The sequence below is a fragment of the Schistocerca gregaria genome, chromosome 5 (assembly GCF_023897955.1).
Source record: "Schistocerca gregaria isolate iqSchGreg1 chromosome 5, iqSchGreg1.2, whole genome shotgun sequence".
Classification (NCBI taxonomy): domain Eukaryota; kingdom Metazoa; phylum Arthropoda; class Insecta; order Orthoptera; family Acrididae; genus Schistocerca; species Schistocerca gregaria.
Window position 1 is genome coordinate 57,375,415 of NC_064924.1, and position 23,893 is coordinate 57,399,307.

The 23,893-nt window shown below is 43.0% G+C and overlaps 1 protein-coding gene across 4 annotated transcripts in view; it reads right to left on the reverse strand.

Annotated features, from left to right (window-relative positions):
• Positions 1-23,893, reverse strand: part of LOC126271991 (protein MTSS 2) — a 310,108-nt gene that overhangs the window by 77,034 nt on the left and 209,181 nt on the right. The window lies entirely within an intron of this gene.

Consider the following 23,893-nt stretch of genomic DNA (forward strand, 5'->3'; position numbering starts at 1 on the left):
CGGCTGGAAGTGTAACATCTCCGTTTCAGTCCAATGCAGCGCGCGCGCGCGCTTTGTGTGTGTGTGTGTGTGTGTGTGTGTGTGTGTGTGTGTGTGTGTGAAGTTATCTAAGCCTTTTTATTTATTTTAGCCTCCAACTTAGAGAAGAGTTGTTGAATGTCAAGCTACATTATCAACTGAGGTCAAAATTTCTCAACTGTCGGGGGGCTCTGGACAACAAACGTGCCGTTTGCGGTGCCCAAACAACAGAAGCAGCCATATGAATTATAATTACATATTCATGGTTTTGTTTGCTCTCGTCGATGTTCGTGGAGGAACCAGAGCGGCTTCCTCTCTAGAGGGCCCCAAAAAGTTTTCTACACGTATTCGTTGTGTATCTGTCTAAAGTACGGAGGCTTTGTTTTTAGCTCACGTATACTTATTTATGAGGAACCGCAGGCAGTTATTCCGTTTCACTCTAGCTTTATAGCACTTTATCGAATGGGAAGTCTAATATCGTGCGAAAGGTCTGTTACCACAGCTCCGTTCATAGAGGTGATGTGAACCTTCGCACCAAACGCAGATTGTTTGCATTGCATTCATTTTCTTCCTCTTTCATCTCACCTGAACCCTGTACGTAACTGCGTCGGTTACAATTAGCCTCTCGGATGGAAACTGTACCTGCCGAGTGACGTACAGTTGTGTGAGAAGTAGCGGTCCTGTCATCCTTCCCTGAGGTACGTAGGACGCTACAGTCAAATCATTTCAATATTTTCTGTCATATTTAAATTGGCAGGTGGAGAGGCGGGAGCAGCGGTAGGAACAGGAATACGGCGCGGTGTACCAAGTAGCGCACTAGGCAATACCATTATCCGATACGGTACGCCCGTAGTGCGTGAAAGGATGGAGCCGCGTTCTCTGTTGTGTGTCTTAGAAACAAGCACCCACAATCCTCCAGCCTAAAGCACAGATTTCTCCATGATCACAGGGGAGGGAATCTGGTGTGAAGAAACATTAAGCAAAGCATGCGGTAGTCAACCATGGACTACTTTACATAGACCATACTTACATCAATAATTCTACACAAGGTAAAATGGCAGTGATATAGGTGTCAAAAGTGCCTGGATAGAAGATCGTGATTATAGAAGCGGTCAGAGAAAAACTGCACACACACACATTATTAGATAAGACTTACAAAAGGTAGAAATAAAACATGTAATTTAGGGCGATCGAGAAAGTCGCGGTCTAATAATGGCACACGGTAATAGACGGGGCAAATTACTTCAGCGGCGGCAAGGATGCGTCAGTGGTCCGGTTACGATCTTAGCTGCGAGTTGCCATCGTAATTTCAGATTGTCCGATTGTCGTAACTAGCGGGTAACAAAACAAGACCATGTACTAATTCCCTGAATAACTTCTAGTATTACATCGACCTCCGGCTGGCTGTGGTACTCAAATTATCTCCACAGGGCACCCCAACGGTAGCACCAAATGGTCTAGAGACTTTATGACAACCACGGAAACTCGCCTTGAGAAAATCGCGTTCGAATTGACTACAGCTCTTGCTATGGGCGTAATTTAACACCTCGCATTTCGGAGGAAACGGCCGACTCTACGGAGGGCTCTACTTTTCATTGTCAACGTAAATGAGCTCATTTCCACCGTTTTCGGCAGGCTACAAAATCAAGTAATGTCGGCAAGGTTTGCCTTCCCGTAGCAGTCACGATGCTTCTATGGACTCGCTCTTGAGTATCTAAGCGCACAAGCGGCTTCCTTACAACGAAAATGTATCAGCTCCTGAATTAAAAGCAATCACGAACGGTAAAACTTGTGGACAATACAGGGTGTCCATTAAATCCCACTATTTAAAAAAATCCTGGTTTCTAGTAAAACGTTTAGCAGATCTTTAAGTTTTTTCCTTTTTCCTTTGCTGTAGATTTCACTTTGAAGACTTCAAAATTACGACAGTCTAGGAAACATTGCAATGTGTAATTTCGTATGTAGAATAGAAATCTCATAATGGTACTGCGGAATTACAAACGTTAATACGAGAAGGCATCATCGCCAAAAACAGACAATGATGTTGATTGTACCGTCACATGACCCCCGCCCTCTGACTATGACACGTCGTACAAGCTTATTGTTAAGGGATTATGTCAGGGGTCTCGTGTAAAAACACTAGTCAGTGACATTGCCACTCTTTGTGCACGAATCTATGAAGAAAATGTTAACTGTTGATGCTGCAATGCTGGTCCGAACACTAGCAGAACTCTAATATAGCGTTGATATTCTACGAGCGACGAGTGGCACACGCATTGAAATTCTGGAATAACAGAAAAAATGAGAGCTTCTAAACGTTTCTATCTCTAACAGTTTCGAAATTATAATTTACTGAAATGATAGCGGGTGTTTATGGCCACCCAGTAGGCCTACACCGTGGAATCATCAGTGTATTTCGTATCTCGTTCGCTCTCTGAGCACACACAAAATGTCATTCATTACCTTTGATTCCCTCAGAGGTTTGTTACGATCTACATCTACATTCATACTCCTCAAGCCACCTGACGGTGTGTGGCGGAGGGTACCCTGAGTACCTCCATCGGTTCTCCTATTCCAGTCTCGTATTGTTCGTGGAAAGAAGGATTATCGGTATGCCTCTGTGTGGGCTCTAATCTCTCTGATTTTATCCTCATGGTCTCTTCGCGAGATATACGTAGGAGGGAGCAATATACTGCTTGACTCTTCGGTGAAGGTGTGTTCTCGAAACTTCAACAAAAGCCCGTACAGAGCTACTGAGCGTCTCTCCTGCAGAGTCTTCCATTGGAATTTGTCATCTCCGTAACGCTTTCGCGATTACTAAATGATCCTGTAACGAAGCGCACTGCTCGCCGTTGGATCTTCTCTATCTCTTCTATCAATCCTATCTGGTACGGACCCCACGCCGGTGAGCAGTATTCAAGCAGTGGGCGAGCTAGTGTACTGTAACCTACTTCCTTTGTTTTCGGATTGCATTTCCTTAGGATTCTTCCAATGAATCTCTGTCTGGCATCTGCTTTACCGACGATCTACTGTATATGATCATTCCATTTTAAATCACTCCTAATGCGTACTCCCAGATAATTCATGGAATTAACTGCTTCCAGTTGCTGACCTGCTATGTTGTGATCCTGATGTGGCGATAATAGATTGTTGCCACTCACATACTGACGAAAACAAGTAGCGGCCTGGAATGTCTTGAGGCAAATAGAAATCTAAGGGCAGAAACGAGTGATCCTCGGGACACTAAATGTGTGTGTCCGTGACGGCAGGCAGGGCGGCGTATGCGTCAGTGCGGTGCGGTGCGGGCACCGCCCAGCCGAGAGGATATCTCCGGGACGAGAGGTGCTCCTGCCGTGGAGGGCCCTTTGCGAGCGCAGCAACAGGAGGAAGGTGCCGCGCAAGCCGAGGTCGGCGCCTCTCGTGACACACTTTCTGGAGCCGTCTTCCGCTGCAACTCGCTCCAACACTGCCGCAGTTTCTCGTCCAACCTCAAAAAGGGATCGAGAGCTCTACTGCTTCACATATGTCATGACTGTGTGAAGCACAAGTTTTACAAGTATGAAACAACTTTGCGTGTGCACCAACGACTGACTTAGCACATTTTGAGGAAGAACCTGTTCTCTCAGGAAAGACAATCTCTGAAGTTATCTAACTTACAGTCGAAAATACCAAGGTTTCAAAATAGAGCCGGAAGACTGAAGCCTCTATCAAAGGAATGCAGGAAGTCACTAACTTAAGACATACAAGAGATTACATTAGAACAAAATCTTTATACTCATTTGTTAGCTGTCACTCCTTAATGGGAGGTGGAGTGTAGCAAAATATTAAAATCTCTGACAGGAAGCGTGCTAGGATAGTCCGCGCAGTTGCAATGTCCAGTGTGTACGGATGGCAAAGTTGCCAATCATCCGCCTAGTAAGGCCGGCACGCTAGCTCAGCATGTTCGGTCAGAGCGGTAGCTGCCCTTTGTAATACAAAAACTCAGTTAATCCATCAACAACGACGTCCGCCCCGAGCATATGAAACGAACAAAAGCGAACAAAATGAGATTTAAAAAAGTAAGAAGGAGACTACGGTTCGAATCTCGATCCAGCATTTGAACTTTACCCACTGATTTATATCAATGCCCACTGGCAGCTAATAATTTTTGTCTTGATTAAAAATCACGTTTTCAATTTTTAAGATTATTAAATAAACGCATTATCTGCTTGAAACGGTGCAAAATATGGTAAAAAATTCTAATTAGAAATACTTATTTCATTTCTGAAAATTCTGTGTGTCCTCAGGAAAGTTACCCACTGAAAACACCTATCAAAATTTGCAAGTTCTAGGTATAAAAGTTCCAGAGAAAAAAAAGGTACGTAAAGTTAGCAAACCAACTTTGGCAAGAGAGAACGCTCCGACTCCTATTAACAATAAACAATGATCTAAGATACAAAACATTAACTGTCAGGGGGAACGTGGAAGCCGGCCGCTTTGGCCGAGCGGTTCTAGGCGCTTCAGTCCAGAACCGCGCGACTGCTATGGTCGCAGGTTCGAGTCCTGCCTCTGACATGGATGTGTGTGATGTCTTTAGGTTAGTTAGGTTTAAGTAGTTCTAAGTTCAAGGGGACTTATGACATCAGATTTTAAATCCCATAGCGCTCAGAGCCATTTGGTAACGTGAAGTGAATTTATAATAGTGTGAGCCACATCAACATTTATATCATTCTTCTGCCTACACCAATTGCCGACTCCTATCTTCATTTGGAAGTAAAGTAACAGCTCATAAGAATGGCTTTCTACCAGCCAACTTACAACGTTACTTTACAGTAATTTTACACACTTCTGAGGCGGCTTCAGCTACAGTATGGAGGTCGCCTCTGAACATCAATCAATAATGATATAGCTGCCAGGTCGACATTAAATCAGCAATACAAACGCACGCTATAAAACCCTCAACCCTGTTGACTGTCAAGATTCAAGTACACATCGGCGCCATGTCTGCAACAGTAGAACGGTAATTTTTTCTGATGGTTTTGCACAATATCTCTAATTACCACCATCACTGCCCGGTTCCTGAAGAAAGGATTACAGGACGAAAAAATCTCAGCAGGAAGTTGTCGAGGACATTAGAGACCGAGCGCAGTGTCGCTACGTAAACAATTGTACGATGGCGGGAGGAGTCATCCTGGTGGTAACGTACAGCGATTTTGGGAAACCAAGGAAAACGGAAACTACAGGGTGATTCCAAACGAATACCACAACTTTAATGAAAGAAACATAGTATAAGCTTCTGTTATACATCATTACAAAGAGTACTTAAAATGGTTTTTTTCACTCAAAAACAAGTTCAGAGAAGTTCAATATGGCCCCCTCCAGACACTCTAACAATATCAACCCGATACTCCAACTCGTTCCACACTCTCTGTAGCATATCAGGCGTAACAGTTTGGATAGCTGCTGTTATTTCTCGTTTCAAATCATCAATGGTGGCTGGGAGAGGTGGCCGAAACACCATATCCTTAACATACCCCCATAAGAAAAAATCGCAGGGGGTAAGATCAGGGCTTCTTGGAGGCCACTGATGAAGTACTCTGTCACGGGCTGCCTGGCGGCCGGGTAGTTGACGTTCAGGTAGTTACGGACAGATAAGTGCCAACGTGGTGGCGCTCCATCCTGCTGAAATATGAATTGTTGTGCTTCTTGTTCGAACTGAGGGAACAGCCAATTCTCTAACATCTCCAGATACTGTAGTCCAGTTACAGTAGCACATTCGAAAAAAAAAGGGACCAAAAACTTTATTGGCTGAAATGGCACAGAAAACGTTCACCTTAGGCGAGTCACGTTCATACTGAGTTGTTTCTCGCGGATTCTCAGTGCCCCATATACAGACATTGTGACGGTTTACTTTCCCGTTAGCGAACAAATGCTTGCTGGATGCGTGCTACATTTTCATCACTCGTTCTTGGCCGTCCAGAACTTTTCCCTTTGCAGAAACACCCATACTCTGTAAACTGTTTATACCAACGTTTAATACACCAACTATCAGGAGGTTTAACACCATACTTCGTTCGAAATGCACGCTGAACAACTGTCGTCGATTCACTTCTGCCGTACTTAATAACACAAAAAGCTTTCTGTTGAGCGGTCGCCATCTTAGCATGAACTGACGCTGACGCCTTGTCAACAGAGCCTCAAGCGAACAAATGTACAACTAAATGAAACTTTATAGATCCCTTAATTCGCCGACAGATAGTGCTTAGCGCTGCCTTTTGTCGTTGCAGAGTTTTAAATTCCTAAAATTGTGGTATTCTTTTTGAATCACCCTGTATAATAATGGAACAGAAATTTAAATCCCATCATAATGAAAACTGCATTTCTGTCTGGAATGTACTCATTGGGTGACCCGCAGAAGTACTTTATTTTCATTTCGGTGCAGAACAATTGACAATTACAACACAAAACATATTGTGTATTACTGATTACCAAAAATCAGTAATACACAATATGTTTTGGAATCTTTGAGATGCTCTTTGTTCGGCCTCCACAAAATCAATGAACAAAAGCATCGTCAATATCCTTTTATCTGCTCCTAATACTACAATTTTTGTACTAGTAAGAGAACCAAACGAGCAACTACAAAAACAAAATGCCTCTAGGCTTGTAGCTGTATGAAGGAATGTAGCTGTCTGGGAAAACATCCGACGAATGATGTCAACTGTGTCATATACGAGTCTCAGATAAGGGAAATGTTTGTAAACACTGTGCAGTCGAGGGCTCTCCACGACCAGTATCAGTATGCAGCTGTTTATTTTCCAATTAAGCTGTAATCCGCAGAGACGTTCAAAAAATAAGCGACAACAGAAGACCTCAGAGCTATTAGAAATGAACAGATCGTATAATATCAATGTGGTACTTTCAAAAGACATGGCTGACACTGGGCATCTCTAGCCCATGATAAACACATTCACGACAAATATACATAAAACACGAAGATAGTCTTCGCATTTTTTCTAACCTGATTCTTTAACGCATACATAATTATACGCTATTTTGATTTAGTTACACAGTAAGTACACATAAAGATGCAAATAATATTTTACGACAAGCCCGCTAGGCATCTTATTGCTTCAATTCCCGGCTTTTGGAAACTAACAGACTGGGCGGTAACATTAAAGCGAAACTCAAAAAACCATTTTGTATGGTGGTCGTAACAGATAAAAATTTGATTTTACAACCCGAACATTCTCTGGCACTTAATGTACGCGGTAGCTGTACAAAATTTAACCCTCTTCCTTCCCGGAATCGGGATTCGTAACAAGTCCTTTAGTGTTTGCATAAAGCTAAATTATTCTCTATAAACGATGGCCTACAAAGAAACAAGTTCCTAATGTTCCATCTGTAGCTGCACTGGACTCAACTGGAAGCTTCGAACACACGAGGTAAAGCTCAATCCTTACAGGATAAAGCGGAAAGTTTGTTAATAATGATCGTTAAGCCCTTGGCCCACTTCAGATTTGTACACGGACCTCTAATGTACATTTGGGTGGACAAAAGCTACGCATTTTTAATACATACAAAGCACAAATATATAAAGGGGAAACGTTATCAAATATCTCGAAACGTACTTGACAAATTTACCTCAAAGTTCTTGGTCGAGTTACTTCAATGCTCTACATTTAGATGAAACAATGAAGAAAATTAACGAAAAGCTGAATGCCTAACTAGCGAAATATATCGTGGTAAACTTACTGGAATTCCTATCGCCAGAATGAATTACAGCGGCAATACCAGTCTTGGAGATAGTACAATCAGACGCCACTGGACCGCGGAGGAACAAACGCTCGAGAATGAGAGGAACCCTATTCCAAACACTTATTTTTTGATTAGTTGCCGTTGTTGCAGATGACATATACCCCCGAAGATGTGTTACGTCCGAGTTTCACAGTTATTTTTACTGTTAAATTCCACAGCGTCATAGAAACGGTAAGGTTTGTCTGGATATAGTATATACTTAAGTCACTAGATTGCAGGCCCATCAACAAATCGAACAGAATTCGAGATTTCCCGAGTTGTGACGCAAACTGTTCGTAAGTTCGAGTCGTACTCAAACAAAGCTCTCATTGAAGCACTGAAAGCTGTACTGTAACGATAGAAGAAAAATTCTTCAGAAACGTAATGACATACTTACTAAAAATGTAATAACAGATGGCACAACCAACCCCCGGAAGCGGAAGGTTTTAAATAATTTACATCACCAATTCTTATTTGACTGTAGGCGAAGACATTCTTTCGTCACGCTCCGTTGACACCCAGTGATGAAAGTATAGCCTCAGATTTAAAGTGACTGCAAGTTTCCCATGAAGTTTGCACTCGCTTTGATCAACAGTGTACAGGGCCAATCACTTTGTGTGACAGATATTTAACCATCCCGGGCAACGCCGGGCACGGCATCTATAGTCCGTTTAAAGTTACTAGACAGTCGACGTATGTCACTAGCCGTTACCATGTTGTCACACCGGTCGCCGGCTACCGCTTGGCTGTAGGTAACATAAAAACACGTCAAGTCACTTCACAAATGCTGTTAATGTGTAACGCGGAGCAATATTTGGTGTAGCCTTGTCGACAGCGGATTTTAAGTGACCAATGATCGAACTGCGGCAGGAGACGCGTTTTAGAGGTCCGAATTTAAACCCGTATCCTAAGCTATCCACAACCTCGTGATGTGCAATGCTTCCGAGAAAGCGGTGGTCAACTATCTGGGACAGAACTAACATCACGACCGTTTTTCTCATTGGTTACCTGAAACTATCCTCTCATTGGCTACACGAGCTGCCGCGTTATCAATTTGAGTATGCTCACCCAGTCGCAACGATGAATTACAGACTTCAAAAACCCGGTTTAGCGTAATCTTGTGCGAAGCTTATGTAATGTAAGCCGATCTCTGCGATTATGATAACCGCATATGTGACACCGAAACCTATGTTGTGCGGAAGCTCAGAGTGGTGTTGTTTAGAGCTGTGTATGAAACGTGAGTATTTCGTAAGCATCGTTTTGCGTTGTTTGTGTGTGTGTGTGTGTGTGTGTGTGTGTGTGTGTGTGTGTGTGTGTGTGTGTTTATCATGCATGATGAAATACGAAACAGAAGTACCAGACCGACGATTCGGGATCCAAACCCATCTCGAAAGAATGCCAGACAAGGTTTTGGAAATGACCGACTGTGGCAGTTTGGCGAAAGGTTTGAGCGTGAGAGCGCTCTGGAGGAAACCAGCTCCAACACGTGAAGTATCAACAATCAAGTAATTTTAATCAAACTATAGTAGTTAATATATTGAGACTCACTAGTCACGAGAAGTCGTTTATGGTAACATGTCAGTGCCAAAATAGTGTTCCTTTTGAAATGTGAGCTTCGCAGTTTGGCGTCCCTACTTGTAGAGTTAAAGGGCACATTGGACATCACCCTCAAATGGTGTTGTGTTCATTCTAGACGAATAAAACATAGAATTAGTACCTCTCCTCCCACGCCGGCTGCCATGTGGCTCTCCACCGCTGACGGTCAAGTCATGTCATGTCAGTGAAGAAATGTGTATGAGTCAGCGTGTTGTATGGAAGAGAGAGCTCACTATGGTAGAGACAAGGTATCTTGTTTGGGCGTATCCACGGTCATGTCATGAATGAACCTGCCTAATTTGCTTGTTTATCAACGTGGACTGTTTACCATGTCTACAACGCACAGCTTACCACTCGCAGCCATGCAACACTACGTAAGAACAGTGGCGTTTAAAAGAGTCTATCTGACAGAGAAAGAGAAGATGAATGTCACGCCATGTCAATGACAATCGCTTTCACATCAGATATGAATTTCTGCTGTTATTGATCGCATGTCCACTTTAACCACCTTCCAAAACAACCTTGGGAAGCAAACTGCATTCGATGAACTTCTGGAACCGAGTGCTTCGCAAAAGGTTATTCTTCACAGCGGTACGTAAGTCTGCTTTTCTTCAACGGGCGAAACACAGAAAATTGGACAGTATCTGACTAGAGGCGTGTAACCGGATCTTTCGAGTTGTGATTTTGAATCGCTCTTAATTACACAAGGTGTCACGTTCATCGAAGGCCCAATAAGGCGTTCAACCTGAAGTGTGAAGGGTGTGGTTCAGGTCGAGCGTGGTTGAATGACGTGCTGGAGATTTTCGCGGCGTGACTTGAGCAATTCTTCACTAACGTCAAAGATTCTAAGTTGCACCGTAGTTCCGAATACACGCCAAACTGTAGCTTTTCCTGTCAATGGCTTGGTCAATCAGGTTAAACCGACCCCTATCGTGTGGCTACCAGTGCTTGCCAATATCCAGCCACCAAACATCAAGGCAAAGCTTTAGTAAGAAAGGAGTGGAGGGAGATAAACCAAACGATTTCCCAATTCATCATCATCTACGTACAAAGGATCGACTGAAGTCTAGGACACCACTCCGGAAAATCATCGCAAGATGAAATGATTTTGAGGAACGAAGGGGTTGGCTGGAGCACTGGTGACGAAACATCCCACAAAATGGATGCTGACGTGACCAATCAAGTTCCTCGATTTGACATTCCAAGAATACTCTGGATAAGATTAGACAGAATGGACTGGAAAGGGTCGCTGTAAAACCGTAATGACAAAGTGAGTTCTTGCAAACTACTCTTTCTGTGGGTGCGGTGAACTTCGAACTACTAGATGTTTCGTCGCCATATTTTAAATTGTATAAATTAAAGACATCCACAATGAATCCTGAGACGTTCTGCAGTGGTTAAATAATTTTCAGTGTGCTATTTGATTACAGTGTATCCCTCACCTCATTAACAGACACTCGTGTTAGTTTATAATAATTTTTCCCCTTCCTCTACGTTTTTTCTATTAATCATTGGCTTCACCATGTCCAACGAATATACTTATTTTATCATCACCGACAATGAGCGTGGGGATATTTTACTCTTGTTAACTGTCTCACCAGCTTTTGAAACCTAGTATTTTCTTCTTGTGTAAACACTGATAGGAAACAAGTGGCATGTTAGCACCTACACACTCAAAAAAAAGTTTTGCATCAGCTCCGTCCCAAGAGGTCCGGAACCTCTACAGAAAATTGGAAGAGAGATTAACATAAACATCATTTCCGCTTTTTTTTATTGCTCATGAAAACCAAACATTGCATGTTGTACCACTATACAGTGAGACCTTCAGAGGTGGTGGTCGTCCAGATTGCTGTACACACCGGTACATCTAATAGACAGTAGCACGTCCTCTTGCATTGATGCATGCCTGTATTCATCGTGCCATACTATCCATAAGTTCATCAAGGCACTGTTCGTCCAGATTGTCCCACTCCTCAACGGCGATTCTGCGTAGATCCCTCAGATTGATTGGTAGGTCACCTCGTCCATAAACAGCCCTTTTCACTCTATCCCAGGCATATTCGATAGGGTTCATGTCTGGCGAACGTACTGTCCACTCTACGTGAGCGATGTCGATATCCTGTAGGAAGTCATTCTCAAGATGTGCACGATGGGGGCGCGAACTGTTGTCCATGAAGACGAATTGCTCGCCAATATGCTGCCGATATCGTTGCACTATCGGTCGGAGGACGGCATTCACGTATCGTTAAGGCGCCTTCCATGACCACCAAGCGGCGTACGCCGGCCCCACATAATGCCAACCCAAAACAGCAGGGAACCACCTTTCTGCACTCGCTGGAGAATGTGTCTAAGGCATTCAGCCTGACAGGTTTGCCTTCAAACACGTCTCCGACAATTGTCTGGTTGAAGGCACATGCGACACTCATCGGTGAAGAGAACGTGATACCAATCCTGAGCCGTCCATTCGGCATGTTGTTGGGCCCATCTGTACCGTGCTGCATGGTGGTGTGGTTGCAAAGATGGACCTCGCCGTGGACATCGGGAGTGAAGTTGCTCATCATGCAGCATATTGCGCACACTGAGTTGACTTAACGTCCTGTGGCTGTACGAAAAGCATTAATCAACAATCAACATGGTGGCGTTGCTGTCAGGGTTCCTCCGAGCCATAATTCGTAAGTAGCGGTCATCCACTGCACTAGTAGCCCTTGGGCGGCCTCAGCGAGGCATGTCATCGACAGTTCCTGTCTCTCTGTATCTCCTCCATGTCCAAACAACACCGCTTTGGTTCACTCCAAGACGCCTGGACACTTTCCTTGTTGAGAGCCCTTCCTGGCACGAAGTAACAATGCGGACGCGATCGAACCGCGATATTGACCGTCTTGTCATGATTGAACTACAAACACCTCCGTTGTGGTGGAACGACTGGAACTGATCCCCCTCCGTCTAATAGTCGCTGCTTATGCATGCTTGTTTACATCTTTGGGCGAGTTCAGTGGCATCTCTGAACCGTCAATGGGACTGTGTCTGTGATACAATATCCACAGTCAACGTCCATCTTCAGGAGTTCTGGGAACCGGGGTTGATGCAAAACATTTTTTGACCTGTTTAGTAAAAGAACAGGCAATCTGCCGATTCACAACAGACAGCATCAGTGTAGGTCTTGAACGGATTACGACTTTGAAATCTATTTTAAAGGTTATTCTTAACGTGCCTCAAAAACCGAAGAACAGTAGGCAATTTCGCACAAAGGTGTTCTGCTCTTTCCATGCGCCTAGCGCTTAGTTCCCGAGGCAGCATTAATGCAATGTTGAGAAGTGCTGGAGTGCCATTTGCGAGTATGGCTGGCGCCAGCGAATTAGCGCGTAGCTGCTGAAGGGGGCACAGAAGAAGAATGCGTGCTGCGGCGCTGCGCCGTCGATCGATCTGCGGTTCTTCTGGGAGACGGCGCGCCCACGAGTCACTGCACCAAACTGCAAGGCGCGTTTCTGACTAAAACTGCAGCTCTCTAACTCTCTGTAAGTAAAGCTGTTCGTGTTTTCGCCCGCATTAGGTAAACGGAGCTGAAGTGGCTTCATGTACGAACACGTTTGTTAGTGGGAAGTGCAACTGGAAGGTATCTTTAAAATATTGCACACTATTACTGTTACCATCGTTAATGTATGGTTGGACACAAAGGGGTTTTCAGCGCTGGCAATTAACTATCAATGTCCGCTTGATATTGAATTATTACACTGCGCGGATCACTGTTACGTCTCTCATGGGCATGTCTGTTAGTTCAGGTGGTGAAACGTTATCGCTTCCCGATACATCTAATGTAATCGGCTCGTACGGGATTTTGCTACTTTTTAGGGTTCCATATCTCTGTCAGTAAAATCTAAACCCTTACAGGATCACTTTGTCGTCCGTCTATCCGTGCGATTGTTAAAAAACATTTCTTCTCGGGAACAGATAGCTGTATCAAGTTGAAATAGATATCATATACTGACGTCGACGGTCCCTTGGAAGTGTAAAAAATTGAAGCTTTTAAGATGCAGTCGGGAAATATGACCTTTTACGTCGCAGGTTTGATACTCGCAAACATTCATCAAAACCCATAACGTACTTCCCGTTGGCCTAGAATCATGAAATTTGGTAAGGAGGTGGTTTCACAGTATCAGTAAAGGAAAGAAATCCAAAACTTGTTAATTTGTAACTATATCACACGAATGTTTTTAATTTTTTTTACGTTCTGGAAAGTCTGAGTTCCAGAGACCGATATCTTGCCAGCTTAGATATCCATAACACCAAAAATTGTCGGAATTCTCGATTTCCGGGATGGATGAACTGTCTATTTAGATCGTTAAGTCTATACGGAATCCTAGATGCGCGAGTCCAACTTGCACATACCCAAGTTTTTTTTTCCTCCATCGAGCGCCTCCTCCCCCCCCCCCCCCCCCCCACAGTATCTGACAGGGGAAAGCCTCCCAGATGTGAGCGATACCAAGAATATAATATCTTTTTCAGGAAGGATACTACAACAAAAAATATAAATGGTAGCGTTCTTCGAAGAAAAAGGAATGGTTAACATTAATTGAAAAGCTAAGATAAACAGGAGCATACAAAAATTTAGGTAGTAAGAATTGTTGGCAGAAGCACAAAAGATATACACCAAGAATTATGGAGACAAGATTATAAATGAGAGGATAGTATTCTCAAAAACAAATACTTAAGGAAAAACCTGTTACAACTATTACCTCGAGTGTAGCACCTCACACAAGTGCTATATGTAAATCAGAAGCAGAAAGGAAACGATATCTCAGTGTTTGGGGTATGGCGCTGGAGACTCTCGTGAAAAATAAAATTGACAGGTGGTATCACCAGCCAGGAACCCTTTCAAAGAATTAAAGGAAACGTTAATGAAAATGGTAAGAGTGAGTAGATCATATACGAGGGCTGACCAACATTCGACCGACTTTTCCCCTTATCTGGAATGTGAATATGTTAAAAGGCGGTTTTTTTTATGTATAATAACAATAGGCGGCAGCACTCTCGTATAGGTAGGTTGGTAGTAATGCTCTGTTTTGTAGACGCTCTTTGCATTTCGCTTTCCTAACAACGGAGATGACGCGAGAGAAACAGTACGGCGCAATGAAAGTGTGTTCGTTTAAACGAGACAGCCACTAAAACGCACGAAAAGCTGCACTGAAAATACGGAGAAAATGAAGTACCTCGTGCTCAAGTGGTCAGATGGTTCAACGGCTTCAAAGAAGCACTGTTTGTCTGTGATAAGCAAGATGAGCCGCCTCGGCTTCTGCTGTGACTGAAGTCAACATCAACACAGCTGTGTGACTGTGCGTGAGGATCAGCGGATAACATTACGTTACTTCAGTGAAGTGTTGATAATTTCTTATGGCAGTGTCTTTGTGATTTTGGATGATCATCTCCATATCCCCTTGTTCGTTCCCTTTGGGTGCCATGTCTTGACTCCTAACGAAAAGGTTGTACGAATGGAGACAAGCAATAAGGTACTGCGTCTTTTTGCTGTTGGAGAGCATGGTATCTCACCGATGATGAGTCATGGCTGTATAATTATGATCGTGAAGGAAAACGAGCCAGCACACTGTGGAAATCTCCAGGTCCTGCAACACCAAAAACGGCTACTGTTTAACTGTAGAGAAAGTGACAGTGATCGCTTTTTTTTACTGTCAAGGGATGATTTACCAGCATGAAGTTCCCCTTTCCACTAGTGGTACAGCAGCATACATGTCAGCATTGGCTAAACTGAGGAAGCACACTGAAGGAAACGACCAGAACTTTCTCGGACTGGGTGGCGACTTCATCACGACAATGCACGGTCTCAAATCGCAAAGTCGTGCAGTTTCTGCCTCAATTCAACTTTACCTGTGTACAGTAACATGTGTCCGTATCCGCCTTGTAGTCCCGATCTTGCACTCTGATTTTCCTATTCGTCTCACTGTAGGCGATTTAAGAACTCTGAAGCAGTGTAGAAGAAAGGTGAGCCTATTCTTTAGCAGCCGACAAAGAATGGCCTATACCATGTGAGGACTGGCAAAAACGTCGTAGAAAGTGCATTCAGGTAGGACGGAAATGCTTTGAAAAAGATCGTGCAAACACTGAGATTGAGTAATAAACATCAGTGAAAAAAAATTAGTCTTTCTTTGTTCATCGGCCCTCGCAATACCCAGAACCAGTTACATCGAACACAATGAGAGGAAACGCATGGTAGACTCCCCGAGTGACATTTCTGAAGAAAACCATAAATGAAGTATTCTGAAATTCTGATATGAAAAAGTTAGCTTGTAATACATTCAGATGGAGAACTGCCAACCAATCGAAAGGTGGTTGTTGAAGCAGAACATCGTAACGGCACATCCAGCTAAACCACAGCGTCTCACAGAAAATGCAGTCACACGATGTAAGGCATTTAACATCATGTGGGTACTTACAGGATGCCGTAGTGCCGCCAAAGCGTGGTGCGTAGCTGCTTACGGAATGAGAAATGACCTAGTCCAGAGGATTATGTAATGCGCTGAACAATTCCTTCGCAATACGAACCAGTTTACGGAACGTCATATTCTCAGCACTCTCGTCGCTGACAAGCCAGTAGGTCAATGTCACGGATTGTGACCAGCTTCCAATTAGCATGTCGTGTTGCAGCAGCGCGGTCTCTTACGCACCACTGAAAAAAACTCGGGAGCCGGCCGTTAACGAGGCTCAGCACGGCGATAATTTGTTGGACTAACAACACCGTACTACTGACACCGCGTTAACGAAAGTGCTCGTCTCCTGATATAATGAGGTGACTCATCCGGCGCCCCTTGAGGCGGGTCACGAGAGGACTAAAAATGTTCATACCGAGCAAGAGCTGTGTACTTCAGAGGGCATACTCCGAAGCTGCGTTTCCATACGAGAACCCCGTTCCTTGCCGACCTAAATCACAATGAAACAATGATCCTCGAATCTCAAGCAAGCAAACAAAAACAAAGAAGCAGCTTACGGTTGGACATATCATCGACGTCGATGTTTATGTCATCAGCGACTGAGCACGAGACCTAGCTACATACAAGAACAGAGAAGGAAGACTCCGTCTTATTCAAAGGAAACATCAGATACCTCGCTTAAAAGATTTAGAGAAATTATGGAAAACACCGGTCTGGATATCCAAAAGCAAGCTTTAACTTCAGTCTTCCAGAATTCGAGTCCATTCTTTTAAACGCTGTGCCACCTCGCTCCCCAGCACGTACGAGAGTCATCAGCACTTACCGCACCCAGCCGTGGAAACCTGAATAAGGCTGCATGTAACCGCTTTATAGTGTCTTAGTATTCACGACTGAAATCCAAAATTTCTCCACTCTGAGGCACACGGACAGTAAACAGCGCATTCCGTGCGCCGATCTGTCCAACGGGCCTGTCACGCGCAGTCGAACCTCTGAGTACCAAGCGTACAGATGGTTATAGAGAATATTGCGTCCCGGAGTAACCTGATTACCCACCGGCACTGACTACTGGTAAACTCAAGCACCATCATTAGCATTACGTTAGGCTGTGTGATGAAAAAACATGAGTGGAATCTGCCGTTTCAATGATGGTGACTTGCTAGTATACAATTTGCAGTAGCAAGTGTACAGGTGAGCCTGAATTTTTTAATTGTTTCAAGAACAAAAAAGCCCAATGTGATAAAGGTGCAACTCTGACGAAAGCCAGCCATCAACGGTCGGGACAAACTGTATACGCGTTACAGTTTTTTCACTCTCAGTCAGCTTTTACGAGTAACACGTAGCATTTAATCAGCGCCGAGAATCAATCTGCTGGCAATGTCCGAAACTAGAGCAAAATATTAAATAGGCCCGTCCTGCGAGTTTAGACTTCTCGTGCAGACAACAATCTCCATCTCTCTCTCGTCCGTTCGCCGTAACTCGAAAGACTAGAAAAACAGAGTATTCAGAGTACTGAGCGGCCATATTGCCTTCCAGATTTGTGCCGTACTTCACAGTTTGAACACTAGCACATTTCGGTAACCTATTTTGCTGTGCTTATATCGACATTAAATAGAAATACCCGCGAAACTGTTTTGAGCCATAACATGCGTGCGTCCGTGCTTCTGAACGAAGCAATCGCCCGTTTTACCTCCTAAAGGAACAGCATGAACAGTTAGCCTATTTCGAAAGTTCTGGACTTCAACAATACTAGCAGTAGATAACAAAAGCTGCTTAGACATATTACACAGACTTAAACGAAAATAAAATAACTGGCACCGACGAGACTCGAATGATTTCATTAAAAAATTTCATGCAGGCTGTGGACTCAGTTATCATAGAACTTCTTAATTAGGTATGTTGAAATTCACAGGCTGCACAGCTTATTTTCCAAAAACGGTGTGTCAGAAACCTTCTTTACTACACATGAATGTATGTGGCTACGAGCTTATTTATGTTGTAACGAAAGTTTTCATTTTTCAAACTAGTGAACGGTGGTGACATAATTAGTAAAATCTTCCAATATTACAAAAGCTATTTATATAGATTTCAAGAACGTTAATTTCAATTCAGTTTTCATATAAAACATATGAGTATCAATTCGAATATATTCCCTCCGAACCTAATATGAGGAACTATCTACCGCGGTGCGTTTTACCCCTTAAAATGAAGCTGGGGATAATAAATACGTACATCCTTTCTTTCCCCTACACACACCCGCAAAGTTTCGTCTGTAATTAGCGCTACACACTACCTTATTTCCGAATAAACATTGTGCATGATACAACAGAGTGATATTTTTCACACAAACTGCAGGTGCCAACGGGAAAGTGTATCACCTTCAATATTTCCAGATTGACCGATCGACCATTACACCATAAGAAACATTACATCTCACGGTTCACGACAATTGCCTATTTGATTTTCTTGTTGCTTCACAGTCCCCCCTTCCCTGAAATGTAATTTCTTACAAGGGGAGAAAAAAATAACTTCATTGAATGAAATTCCACGTTTCGCCACGTGTCACTGGCGTTAATGTGGCATTGGCTGCACACCAGCGGTCGCTACAGCAATTCGGCGAGCGACGCTGCCTCCGCAGCAAACGTAGCAGTGTGAAATAAGCTAAGAAATTTGATACATACACGGTACTTTGTTATTAACTTTATGGTACAACGTACTTCGCTGGAAAGAGTACACACTACCAGGCAATGGCAAACTCTGAGATACGGCACGTCATTCACGGTGATCTGCTAGCATATTCCTTGTAATTTTCAGCCAGTTTATTTTTCTATCCTATTTGCTGCACATCGTTGAAGTGTTCTTACTTGATGAGTAACTTCTGGTTAAAATAATGAAACAACTTTCTGAAATCGATTTCTGGATCTCCAAGAATGGTTCTGCCTTACACTGGAAATAAAGGAATAGGCTGCAGTTATTTTAGGGCGATACGAGCTGGAAGGCGTGGAGATTAGACATTAATTGAAATCAACAGTTTGTCAACGACGATGTAATTAAAAACTCGGCACAAACTCTAATAAGGATGGCTCGAGAAGAAAAAGGACTTTCCGTCGTGCACTGAACAGCGGTTTACGGATGCATGTCTCCTGTCTGAATTTCTTTACAATACAAACGTTACTAACATTTGCTGAACTATTCTCGGCGTGAGTAGCAGGCTTTCTTAAATGGTAGCTTCCGGAAGCTAATACACGCTAATTATACCCAAAGAACGCTAGTCGTATTAGCAAATAGAACAGCTGAAGTCGACGTAAGAAACTTCAGCCTAGATGGAATCCCAAGGTCAACACGCGCACACATGTGTGAATGAGAAACAAGTGAAACTGTACAAGGAGAACTACAATGAATTACAGGCACATCAGTAGTTCTGTTGTGAAATATTGCGGAGCGCTGGTCTACGATGGAGGGACGCGTGTGAGCTTTCAGAATCTTAAGGCTACTCACTAGCGGATTTTTCTTGCAATTTCAAAGAAACTTTTAGATTAGCGCTATTTCATCATTACTCAGACGGTAAGTGCGTTGGAAGACGCGCTGTCAACTAAAAATGGCTTTAAGGAAAAATCGTGCGAACTGCAGGAGATGGGCACTGTAAACAAAAAACAGATACTTCTTGTCCACGTTTGACTGGTTCAGTCTGGCGATGATTTATAACCTTAAACGAAATCTTTACTTAGGCCTTAAGCCTCAATTCATACAGAGTCAAAGTTTTCATTTAAGGTTATAAATCATTGGCGGACAATATCAGCCAATCGCCAGCGTGCCGAGAGCGGGCAAGCGCGGAACAGCCTAGCACATCACTCAGTCGATAACAAACAAGGGGTGGAACATCAGCAGAGAAATATCGATATTGATCACAAATCTAACAAAAAGCATAGATATTTCGATACATTGGGGTCAAATATTTCATCTTACAATTCAGATAACAGCTTATTATTGAACGCGTTGCTTAAAATTGTATGGAGTGAGTTTGATGAACTAATAAACTATGGAAAACCCAGTATATCTGTACATTATTTTGGAAATAAATACGGAAATCTCAAGGAAAAAAATTAAGCGATATTAAAGTATAGGAAAAAATATACAGAAACAAACACTTGACATACAAGTAACAAATTAAAAAATTATCAAATCCAAAAATTTCTAAACGCTTTAAAAATTAATTTATTTGGCATGTGGTACTTTTTATTTGAATACTACTTCGAGCAGAGATCACTCCACGAGCTGTAGTAAATAGTTTTGTCTGCTGGAACGTAAGAGCCTACAACTGACAGACATTTCCTAGTAATCTGATGCACGATGGAACTAGACTCAGACATTCCCCATCCGCAGATTGTGAATGGGCATCTCCTAACCGTGGCTATACTGATAATTCTGGGGAAGTCGCTCGCGCTCTCTCTCTCTCTCTCTCTCTCTCTCTCTCTCTCTCCCCCTCTCTCTCTCTCCCTCCTCCCCCCCCCCTCCCCCCCCCCCACACACACCTTTCAACTATTTCTACCAATCTTACTTTCGAATAAAACGAGGTTACGAAAGTAAACTCGACATATCTGTAAGAAGTTCAAGTAAAAATCTCTTGTTACCATTCTCATGTTATAAATATTTCAATATTAAAAAAGTAGAGGAGTTCTCTATTATGAGTTACGTGATAATATCCGATGATAACGCCACAAAATATCGATGTTAAAAATTACTGGCAGAAAATTATCGATTAAAATTATTGCGTTACTTATTTCGATATATCGCTGTCCAATATCAAAACATTACAACGAAATTTCGGGCAGTCCACGACTAGCTTTCAAGCTGACTGTAAATGTGCCTCACAAGTTTTAATGTCATGTGCTTAAATGTGAAACTTAAGTTAAAATAGCTTCGGAAAACACCTGCAAAAAGAAAAAGCTCAGTCTTCGATTAGTATACCAACAGGCAATAAGCGTGCATCAAAAAATAGCTCCAAGCACTGACGTCAGTCCCCTAGACTCAGAACTGCTTAAATCTAACTAACCAAAGGACATCACACACATCCATGCCCGAGGCAGAATTCGAACCCGCGACGTAGCAGCAGCGCAGTTACAGACTTTTTTTTCTTAATCTCATTTTGTTCGCTTTCGTTCGTTGCATCTGCTAGGGGTGGACGTCGTAAGACACCTATCTAAGTTCGTCGTTGATCGATTAACTCCGTTTTTTATTACTGAGGGCAGCTAACCCTCTGACCGAACACGCTTAGCTACCGTGCCGGCAATGAAGAGGACGACACAAACACTCAGTCATCTCGAGACAGGTGAAAATCTGACCCCGCCGGGAATCGAACCCGGGACCCCGTGCCCGGGAAGCGAGAACGCTACCGCGAGACCACGAGTTGCGGACGGACTGAGGCGCCTAGAACCGCTCGGCCAAGCGGCCGGCACGTGTGCATTGTGTACGATTCCCGAGTTCGCGTAAAATTGAATAGATTCTTGAATTTCCTCGGAAAATGTTTGTGAAGATACTGCACAGGCATGAAAAACATGTAGAGATGATATGTAAACTTTTACGGTGGTCATTAAATGACTAGAATCCGGAATATTTGATGAATACTTTACTTTTAGTCTGTCTCTCAAATGATTGATTATTGTTACTATTCATTTTCCTGGTGCTGAGTTGACAGTAATAGAAACCAGGTCTCGCCCCTTTTATTCTGAGACTTTCACTGTAATGACGTTGCGAGGCCTACTTGCCATTCCACTATTCACTGCTCGCACGTTCTGATCTGCGGCCGCGCATAAGAAAATCATTGGGGACAATGACGCAACTCTAGATGACACGAGGTAAACAAATTATCCCTACTGTCCAGCCAAGAAACAAGGACAATTGCTAGACTTTTCACTGCGAATTGGTCAACTTAGCACTCAACGTACAACAATTCGTAAAGAATAAAGCGCTCTGTCAGCATGTCCGACACGGTATTGTGTCACGGCACGAACATCCAATATCTCACCCGAAGTATGTTATCAAGTTCGTTGACATTTTCAGCCAGTTGATACGTGATCTGCTTTAATTATTTATTTTATTTGTTTTCAGAAGGAGATAAGATCGCACATGAAATCTTTATTTGGATAGGCTGCTAGTTTCGGTTAACAATGCAGTCGCTTTCAGATCTTACACAGTTGTTCTAATTCTCCTGCCGCCTGACTTGACACGTTATAAATTTAAAATAGATCGTCTATCTCCTGGTTAACACTGCTAACAAACTTGATAACTGTGCCAAGCCAAGTGGCAAGACAATTCAAAGAGCTACGTTAGATCTGAAGATGGCAAGATTGTTAACCGACGCTAGTATCGGTTCAGATGGCTCTGAGCACTATGGGACTAACTTCATCAGTCCCCTAGAACTTAGAACTACTTAAACCTAACTAACCTAACTAACTTAAGGACATCACACACACCCATGCCCGAGGCAGGTTTCGAACCTGCGACCGTAGCGGTCGCGCCGTTCCAGACTGTAGCGCCTAGAACCGTTCGGCCACTCTGGTCGGCGACGCTAGTAATCCTTCCAAATAAAGAAGATTTCGTGGGCGATTTTAACATCATGGGTTTCAGTCCGTAACATACATAATTTAAAAAACTACGAAGTAAACTCAAGAATGAGATTTTCACTCTGCAGCAGAGTGTGCGCTGATATGAAACTTCCTGGCAGATTAAAACTGTTTGCCGGACCGAGACACGAACTCGGGACCTTTGCCTTTCGCGGGTAAGTGCTGTACCGACTGAGCTACCCAAGCACGACTCACGCCCCGTCCTCACAGCTTTGCTTCTGCCAGTACCTCGTCTCCTACCTTCCAAACTTACGAGAAGCTCTCCTGCAAACCTTGCAGAACTAGCACTCCTGAAAGAAAGGATATTGCTGAGACATGGCTTAGCCACAGCCTGGGGGATGTTTCCAGAATGAGATTTTCACTCTGCAGCGAAGTAAATTGATTAGATAGGAAGGGGGTAAGGACCGTTACAGGGAGTCACACAGTAAACTTTCACGTATTTCTTATTTTAATGTTCATGAATTAACGATGACAATGGACAGGCTGGCATTCTAAGGCCATAGGACCTAACTGTCTTGAGACATTCTCAGCAGTTGTTTCCTGAGGACGACATTATAGTACAATAGTTTTCAGAAAGTAGTTTAAAACAAAGTGTTCTTTGATTTCCGAAATAAATTATAAAACATCAGCCGAGGAAGTTAAGACAGTCGTGTCATACCTGTGGGGAAACAAAAGAAAAAATATGGATCACAGAATCAAGAGACTAAATTTTCTAGCTGGGCACACTTAACTTTGGACTTTAATAATTATGTGATTAACAAATGCGTGTCCATATGCGGCGCAATGAATACGAATGTTGAACACATGTTCCTACTCCCACGTGAATGTGAACAATTGCAGATGGTAAGGAAGAAGTTCTGAAAATCCATTCTGATTTGCGTTTCAGACCTGGGTGATGTATAAATGATTTAGATGTGAGGGATAATTTTGAAACCGGTTCTGTGTAGCTCTAATCGACTTAAATAGATACATCTACAACGGTTTATTGGATTACCCATTCGCTTTTATATTTACAATAGTTTTAACACCTGCATTTAGACAACCGTATACTGTATGAATTGTCAGTCACTCATGATTTAAGGTGTTAAGGAACTGAAGATATTAATTATGTACCAACGTCAATAAATATACACAGAAATGGGCTTTCGTGTTAAGATGCCACCTGCAGCCATCATAGAAAGAGATGGTCTTCTAAACAAGAATTCTGGCACGAACGAGGAGACGTTAAGACACACTGCTATATTGCAGGTCTGAATTTCCTGTGCCACTATTGCTATTAATTAGTGTTTGCTTCTGCGTATGTAGTATTCTCAGAAAATCAGTTTTCAGTGTTCTGTTACCATTATCACATAGTGTCTGAGCAGGCTTTGTTTCGAGTTCCGCTAAAATCTCACGTAAACTGTGTCCAAGGATGCGGAAACAGCACGAGAAACAACTGCACGG